This window comes from Octopus sinensis, linkage group LG14, assembly GCF_006345805.1.
Source record: "Octopus sinensis linkage group LG14, ASM634580v1, whole genome shotgun sequence".
In the NCBI taxonomy this organism is placed as follows: Eukaryota; Metazoa; Mollusca; class Cephalopoda; order Octopoda; family Octopodidae; genus Octopus; species Octopus sinensis.
This window is the reverse complement of record NC_043010.1, coordinates 34636134-34646133: the sequence shown is the minus strand read 5'-3', so window position 1 is coordinate 34646133 and position 10000 is coordinate 34636134. Positions and strand designations below refer to the sequence as shown.

The 10000-nt window shown below is 36.9% G+C and overlaps 1 protein-coding gene across 1 annotated transcript in view; it reads left to right on the top strand.

Moving 5' to 3' along the window:
* The window catches only part of LOC118765947, a 192210-nt gene that overhangs the window by 24845 nt on the left and 157365 nt on the right, over positions 1-10000 (top strand). The window lies entirely within an intron of this gene.

The window sequence follows — 10000 nt, the reverse complement described above, 5'->3', positions numbered from 1 at the left end:
ATACATACATACATATATATATATATTATAGAGAGAGAGAGAGAGAGAGAGTGTGTGTGTGTGTGTGTGTGTACATGTGTACGTGAGCTTGATGGTTGTATAGACAGACAGACAGGCAGACAGAAAGATAGATAGATAAAGAAAGAAAGAGAAAATGAGTGAGAGAGAAAGAGAGAGTGCACGTGTGTGTTAGCTTGATAGTTGTATAGATAGATAGATAGATAGATAGATAGATAGACAGACAGACAGACAGACAGGCAGGCAGGCAGACAGACAGATAAACAGACAGTCAGGCAGACAAGAGAGAGAGAGAGAGAGAGTGCGTGTGTGAACTGCATGGTTGTATAGACAGACAGATAGACATGTAGATTTGGTAGGTTGAGTTACCTCCCTTTATTTGCTTTGTTTATTCTAACAACGTGGTTCCCGGCCAAAAAGGGCGTTGGTTTTAAGATACGGGTTGTTGGTGCTATTGGGTGGTTACGGATTATATATTTTTTACATGTGTAGTTTTTAACTTTTACTTGTTTATTCGTTTCTTGGTATTTTTTCAGGTCTTTATTTTTCCAACCTCTGTTGCTTACATTTTAAAGCAACCGAAAGTATGAAGGGCGAGTGTGGGAGAATTGTATATTTAAGATAAAACCTACACGTACGAGAAAAAGAAATAGGAGAGAGCAAAAATATAAGAAAATACGTTTATGCGTACGTAAGATATATATACACACGTATTAACATGTGAGTTGTGAACAATGTACGTTATAAAACACCACACGCGCGTATAGCTTTTATTCCGTGTGTGTGTGTGTGTGTAAAGGGAGAGAGACAGAACTGTAGTGAGAATATTCACCACAACAAACTAGCAAAAATAAACTAATATAATATCTATAGGCGCAGGAGTGGCTGTGTGGTAAGTAGCTTGCTAACCAACCACATGGTTCCGGGTTCAGTCCCACTGTGTGGCACCTTGGGCAAGTGTCTTCTGCTATAGCCCTGGGCCGACCAATGCCTTGTGAGTGGATTTGGTAGACGGAAACTGAAAGAAGCCTGTCGTATATATGTATGTGTGTGTCTGTGTTTGTCCCCCTAGCATTGCTTGACAACCGATGCTGGTGTGCTTACGTCCCTGTAACTTAGCGGTTCGGCAAAAGAGACCGATAGAATAAGTACTGGGCTTACAAAGAATAAGTCCCGGGGTCGAGTTGCTCGACTAAAGGCGCTGCTCCAGCATGGCCGCAGTCAAATGACTGAAACAAGTAAAGAGAGTATACAAAAGAACTAGCATCACGCACTCACACACACATACATATGCATGCGTATATATGTGTGTATGTTTATCTATATGCACATCATCATCATCATCCTTTAACGTCTGTTGTCCATGCTGGCATGGGTTGGACGATTTGACTGGGCTGGCACACTGGCAGGCTGTGCAAGGATCCAGTCTGATTTGGCATGGTTTTCTACAGCTGGATACCCTCCCTAATGCCAACCACTCCGAGAGTGTAATGGGTGCTTTTACATGCCACTGGCATGGGTGCCATTTGCGTGATCCCAGTATCTACCACGACTACGATTTTGCTCAGCTTGATGGGTCTTCTTCTCAAGTACAACATAATGCCAAAGGTCTTAACCATTGTCTCCGTGAGGCCCAACACTCAAAAGGAAGTCAGCCTCATGCCTCCATGAGGCCCAACACTCAAAAGGAACTCAACCACTTTGCCTCCCTGCGGCCCAGGAGCTTGTCGATTTGCTACCTTGAGGCTCAACGCTCGAAAGTAACTCAGCCACTTTGCCTCCATGAGGCCCAATGATCAAAAGGAACTCAGTCACTTTGCCTCTGTCAGGCTCAGTGCTCAAAAGGTACCCAGCTACTTTGCCTCCAAGAGGCACGATGTTCAACGGTTAATTTTTTCTTTATGTGCCACATACGTATGTATGTATATATATTATATATATATATATTATATATAATATATATATATATATGACCGCGTATATATATGTATATATATATATATTTCAATATGTGACTGCGTGTGTATCGTTGGCGATTTTCTTTCTCCGTCTTCCCTTCCTTTTTCTATGTTTCTGACAAAGAGCTCCACTCGAAACGTTAAATCCTCCTCCTTTCTTTCCTTTCCTGAGCATCCAATAACACTATACTTGTTCCACGTCCTCGCGTTGTTGTGTTTTCTCTTTGTTCATGTTTGGATTAACTATATATATGTGTGTGTGTGTGTAGAAGGTGTAGAAGGTGGAAAAAGAACACACAAGTTGATATATATGGAAAAAAAATCAAGGCAAAAAATGCTTAAATAATTTTATAAAAAAACATTTCAGTACTGGTTTCAGTCATTGAGACTTTTTCAACTGTAAATATGGAAAACAATTAAGTTTTGGAAAAATTGAAAGAAAAGTTTTTTTATAAGAATATTTGTATAGTATTCAAATACAAGGAGCATTTTCCTTGTTTCTGCTTGTCTCTGTCTCTCTTGTTTACTCTTGTGGGTTTGAAGTCGTTGTGAATTCTTGATAGGGAAGAAGAAGAAGAAGGAGGAGGAGGAGGATAATAATGGTTTGAAATTCTCTTGGATAACTGGGAAGTGGACGCTCTACCCTTCTCTCTCCACTTGTTCCCTACCTATTATTCCTTTAACCATTCTCTTCCTACTATCTATCTTTGACGTCAATTCTTCTAACGGTTTTTTAAAAAACACTCATTATCGTTTTGTTTACCATGTAGGCAGTCATCGAAATTTTTGTTTGTCTTGTTGTCGAGAGAGGCTCCCTTTCTTTCCTGATGAGAAGATTGCATAATGCACCCTTTATTCCTTTGGAATGAAAACATGTTGTCTTCGAAACATATGTCGAGAGTAAAGGAATTTTGTTAACATCTTCGTTCGACTCCATTCTTTCATTTATTCATATACAACACACAAATTTCTGCACATGAACCCGGAGTTTCTACCCTTGGACAGGTCGCTTCAACCGTGTTTCTGATGTGAATTTGCTACCCAGGTTTCGGTTAAACGAATTTTCCATGCTGACGATAAACATAGGATAATTCATTCACCTATTTAAATATTCTTATACAGTTTCCCTGAGAACCTGCTAACATAACCGATACCGCAAATGGAGTTGTTCAATATTAACGCCTCCCTTAAGGATATCCCTATACCACCAAAAAAAGCCTTCCTTAAGGAAATTATTAACAAGACCAATGCATCTATCATCCGCATCAGATGGCTCGCCTTATTCCACGACAATGAGGACCTAAAACGGACCAGTAACGACGTCTTCCTTGAATATAAAAAACTATTTAAATCGAGGGGCACTCCTCCACCTAATCCTAGATTGAAGAAATTCGAAGATGATCTTTGGGACATCGTAAAGAATATTAAATTTCATAAATCACCCCTCAGGAATAAGCACCTCAGATACCTCGATAACGTCTCTAGAGATATAAACAACTTGGATTCTATCCTGGTCCAATCGGATAAAACCGGCAACATCTATAAGCTTACCAAGAGCCATTATTAGGAACTGCTCGAAAAGGAGATACATAAGAATTACAGGACCATCAGTAGGAATACTCTCAGGTAGGCCAACTTAGAAACTAAACAGATTATGGAAACTTACGGATTACAGATGAAGACGGAACCATTGAACCCTAGGCAATCCAGATTCGTCTTAAAGGACCACAAGCAGAACTTTCATACTAACCCAGCATTGCGGCTCATATGCCCTTCCAGTTCAGACATCGGTACCCTTAGTAAATACATATTAGATAAGTATATCCCTATATTAATTAATAAATTAAAACTTAGCTTATGGTCCAATTCTGTTCAAGTCGTAGATTGGTTTACTTCTATTACTGATAAGGCCAACACTAAATTTATCCAATTCTATATATCTAGTTTCTATTCTTCAATCAACCCTATTATACTTAATAAGGCCCTATGGCACACACACAATAAGGCAGGCCTCTCCAGGGAGGAAATTAGTGTGATATTGACTGCTAGGAAATCTTTCATCCAGTTCGATAGCAAGTTGTGGGTCCATAGAGATACCCCTAATGCGTTTGATGTACTAATGGGAAGTACAGACAGCACCCAGATAGCCGATTTGGTCGGAATTTATATTCTTTATGAAATGGCCGACCAATTCCCGGACATCTGTGGAGGTCTTTATCGCGACGATTGTCTGCTTTACCTCCAAAACGTTTCGAACCAAAAAAAACACAGAAGGTTAAAAACAGATTAGTTAGGTTTTTTAGTAGAATGGGCTTGCGCATCGTTTTTGACGATGAATTAACTAAAGTCAACTTCTTAGACATTACCCTCAATTTGCAGAATAACTCATACTTCCCTTATCATAAACCTTCCACAAATCTTAAGTATATTAGCATTTTCAGTAATCATGCCAGGCCAATTACCGATAATTTAGTCAAAAACATATCTCTGAGACTGTCTAAATTATCTGCTAATGTTAACATCTTTAACCAAAAGGCAGACTTCTATAACACCGCCTTGTTAAGAGCCGGTTATAAGGAGAAAGTGTCATACATCAATTCAGCTCATTCTAAACCAAGATCTGCTTCTCCAGATAGAAAAGTTACTCGTAATAGGAATAATGATTTCAATTCTAATAGTGCCAGCAACCCTGTACATAAAATAAATTCTTTACGGACTAGGGGAGGTAAGCGCCATTCAACCCCAAATTTCCAACCCAGAAATTTTCCCCTTATTATCACAAATAGCACTAAGAACAATTCAAAGGCCACAAAAAACTGTATCTGGTTCGTAATACCTTTCGGAAAACAAATTAAATCGAACCTTCCCTTACAGTTCCGTGAAGCCGTTGCTAGGAACTTTCCCAGAAATTCTAGATATCATTCTATTATCAATTCCCACATAGTCAGAATCGCTTTCTCTAACACTAGGAATCTTTCACAAATTATATCTTCCCACAATACCAAGCTGCTAAACAAAGATTCTTCACCTGGGAGTTCCAACACTAATCTTGCTAATTCCAACCCATCATACAATCATAATAATAGGAATAGTATTAGTAGTAACAGCATTGGTAGCAGCGAAAGTGTTAACAATGATAATATTAATAATAGTATTAGTCGTGTTAATAACAATGGTAGTGTTGTTTGGTAACAACAATAACGGTATTATTGTCGGTGGTATTACTGGTTGTATTACCATTAATAATACTAATAATAATAGAAATAGTGTAGTTGTTGGTGCTAATAATAATAGTAACAACAATCATAACAATAAAAACTTCGTTTTGATCTCGGAGGACAACCCCAACAGAATTAAATTTTTGTCTAGTAATTCTAAGATTAAGAATTCTATTTACCAAGAAATTTCTTTCGGTACCGATGTCTTCTTCTATATAGAGCATCCACTTCCCAGTTATCCAAGAGAATTTCAAACCATTATTCAACATTCAGGTAGTAAAAAACGACATACTACAGGGCTAAGTAATTAGTTTGGCGTCTTAAAGACACAATATAAATTTCAAGTTAGATTGGTTCATACTGTCTGTATCCTTTCCTTTTGATAAGGGCAGGAGTTTGTAACATTTGCAACTCTGAACTCTTCCATATTCTCTTCTCTAAAGTTCCCCTAGTAAACACACTCATAGAAAAATCATACAAATGTAAACACTGGCAGAAACATACTTTCTACTCATATAAATGATAACGATAGTTTGAACAATTAGCTTTACGTCCACCCCACTTCTATAGCGAAATTCCTTCCTAAGCCTTCGAACGTTCTTTCAATCAACGTACCCTTCCCTCTCCACTTGTTCCCTACCTATTATTCCTTTAACCATTCTCTTCCTACTATCTATCTTTGACGTCAATTCTTCTAACGGTTTTTTTAAAAAACACTCATTATCGTTTTGTTTACCATGTAGGCAGTCATCGAAATTTTTGTTGTCTTGTTGTCGAGAGAGCTCCCTTTCTTTCCTGATGAGAAGATTGCATAATGCACACCCTTTATTCCTTTGGAATGAAAACATGTTGTCTTCGAAACATATGTCGAGAGTAAAGGATTTTGTTAACATCTTCGTTCGACTCCATTCTTTCATTTATATATATATATATATATATATCTATATATATATATATATATATATATATATCTATATAGTATACATATACATACAATATATACATATACATATATATATATATATACATATTCATACAATATATATATATATATATATATACATACATATATATATATATATATATATATATATAATTTATATCTACACATACATATATATATATATATGAAATATTAAAATTACTAAGTCTCTCCAAAGGAGATTACGGCAGCGTTACTGGATATTAATAGTTATCGCCAAACTAATATGGCAGTCCATAAATATAAGACTAAAGCTGTCACTGATTAGCTCCAAGAGGCCATCGCCTCTAGCTAGCTATATGTTCGAAGGTTGTAATGGACGCAGGTTCGTGTCATATAGCTAGCTAGAGGCGATGGCCTCTTGGAGCTAATCAGCGACAGCTTTAGTCTTATATTTATGGACTGCCATATTAGTTTGGCGATAACTATTAATATAATATATTATTTTAAATATATATATATAATATATATATGGTCTATATATATATATATATATATTATATATATATGTATGTAATACATATATGCAAGCATACACACCTAATAGAACTGATCACCGAGTAAAGAATATCTCTGATAATGAAAGTTTAATGTCAGGTGAATCTATTTGTACAGATAGATAATTTAATGTGCAGCTGTTCTATCTCCTCTCAAATGCTTTATTGCCTACCTCTGATCGAACAGCATCTATGATACAAATAGGAAAACTATTCATTGAATGTTCATTATGCTACATTTGAATGTACAATCCTAAAACATCTGCAGGACTTGTTGTATGAGCACTGTGACTACTTGGTAATATACATACCATATATAATCTCACATAATTACTGTGATATACAATATTTCAATTTGGCCATTGTTTCATATTCTATGAAAAATTGGTTTCAAATTTTGGCACTAGGTCAGTAATTTCAGGAGTAGGGATAAGTCAGTTACATTAACCCCAGTGCTCAACCATTGCTTATTTTATTGAAAGGATGAAAGACAAAGTCAACCTCATCTGAATTTGAACTTGGAATGTAAAGACAGACGAAATGCATTTTGCCCGGCATGCTAATGATTCTGCCAGCTCGCCATCCTAATTCTATGAGAAATTACAATGCTTCTGAAGTAGCAGCCATTCTACTTGGGGCAGGAGAAAATAATTAGGGGACATCATGTCATTGTTTAATGTTAACATCTGTAAATGAATCAAACCAAATGAATCAAGATCAGAATCCATTGCACTATTTCTCTTCTTCTTATGGGAAAAGTTAGGATATGACAGTTGGAGATGAATATTAACAAAACAATTACTAAAATGTTGTTATGATATAGAATGATACATGAAATCAATGACTTTGAAATATCCTCCTCTCAGCTAAGAGGTCCTTGTCTTGCAAGCTACCTGGTAACTCCATGAATACTGGTGCCATGTAAAAAGCATGCATGTTGGTGCCACATAAAAATGAAACACATGCTAGCTTCACATCCAGTACACTCAGTAAAGTGGTTGGCATTAGGATGGGCATCCAGCTGTAGAAACCATGCCAAAACAAACGACTGGAGCCTTGTGCAGCCCTCTAGCTTGCCAGCTCCTTTCAAACCATCCAACCATCATCATCATTGTTTAACGTCCGTTCTCCATGCTAGCATGGGTTGGACGGTTCAATCGGGGATCTGGGAAGCCAGAAGGCTGCACCAGGCTCCAGTCTTATCTGGCAATGTTTCTACAGCTGGATGCCCTTCCTAACGCCAACCACTCCGTGAGTGTAGTGGGTGCTTTTTACGTGCCATCTGCACAGGTGCCAGGCGAGGCTGGCAACAGCCACGGTCGGATTGGTGTATTTTACGTGCCAACCAGTGCCTGCATGGAAAATGGACATTAAATGATGATGATTATGATGATGATAATGATGATGATAGATGATTTTGTATCACAGGACTACATTGTTGATAGCTATTACAAAGTTGAATTATAGCTCCTCCAATGAGTTTGATATGAAACAACTGGAGCTAACAGCACAATCTTATCAAGATTTGATGGACTAAGTGCAAAGTGATGCCACAAATAACCATATTGGTTTCAAATTTTGGCACAAGGCCGACAATTTCGGGAGTGGGGGTTGGTCAGTTGATTATATCAACCCCTGTGTTCAACTGGTATTTATTTTATTAACCCGGAAAGGGTGAAAGGTAAAGTCAACCTCAGCGGAAATTGAACTCAGAACGTGAGGATGGGCAAAATACTACTAAGCATTCTGCCTGGCACAGTAACAATCATGCCAGCTTACCACAAATAACCATATTGTTTGCTATATTGTCTTCTGTCACCCTCCATGCTAAGTCCTACAAAAAAAAAAAAAAAAAGAAGAAAACATTTTCTGAACTCAGTGAGTATTTTTCACCATTATGAAAAGCCAGATGTTCACATGCAATTCAAATTACTCCAAAATAATTGCATAAGTTGAGGTTCATCAAGCATCACAGGAGTGGCCAGACTTAATTTCCAGAGTATTCAGTTTGAAGCTGAAAGAATTACTAAAAGGCATGATAAAGAAAATGTACCTGAAAACCTCAAAGACAATTTATCCAACTGGATTCTAATAATGAAATTATTGTATACAGTGCTCAGGTGCACCACAACTTATCAAAAGTGTATATAAAGCATATGCAGTAATATACAAATGTCTGGGAAATGAACAGTGTATGTGTCAGATACATGCTTGCGTGTGTATGGAGATGAGAAATTCAGGTGTAGTGTTGGCGAATCTCAGGAAGCATGGAAGTTTTGAAGGATGCAGTGCTCCAACAACTAACAACTGATGCCGGCAGTTTGTTCCATACTTCAGCAACTCTTAGTGTGAAAAAATGTTTCCAAAAGTCATGGGAGCTGTGCTGTTTTTTGACTTTGTAAACATGACCACGGGTATTAGACATGTGGAGTTTGAAAAGGTACTCAGAGTTATTGTAGTGCATGAATTGCACTTTTCCATAAAAGAACACACATGCAGCAATTCATTGTATTATAAACAGTTCTCTAGATATCCTACAATTTTCCATCTTCCCTCTAAAGTTATGTCATATCTGCATAATTTTCACAACATTTGCTCTGTGTGGTCACCTGATCTGCCAGAAATCTCTCTAAAATCACACTTTGTGATCTTGAAAAAGAGAGAGACACATTTAATAAACTACTTTCAAGAAAGACAAAATGTTTGTGACTGAAAGTATTTGATCAAAAGTCAGATTAGTCACAGCTGACCTAGGGCTAAACATGTAACATCTCTTTTAACATAAGTCATGTTTCATATTGACTCTACAACTAACAACTGATGCCGGCAGTTTGTTCCATACTTCAGCAACTCTTAGTGTGAAGAAAAATGTTTTCCCCATACACATTAATTGATAATCTTAGAACAATAGGATAAACCTCACACAGCAGAGAATTTCAATATATGTTCATTTCCTACAAAACTATATAAAAAGTTTGGAAACTATTTTGGAATGTAATTGGCATTGTCCTTACTAAAAAGGAAAAAAATAATGCTGAACATTTTTTGAGTATATGGAAGTGTTTTTGCATTAACCAGTTCTCACTGTTGGACCTACAGGACTGGCTGTATTGTTCTCCAGAAAGTGGATTTACAACCCATTCAAATTTCTGAATTCCAATTTCTATTGACTGCGATTGTGCTTGTAACATTGCTGTTTGCAGCAAACTGGCAAAAATGAGTTGAAGCTATGAATTCATTTTGAAATGACACTACATGTGTGCATGTGTGTGTGTTGTACTTATATATATATATATATATAATATATATATGTATGTATGTATACAT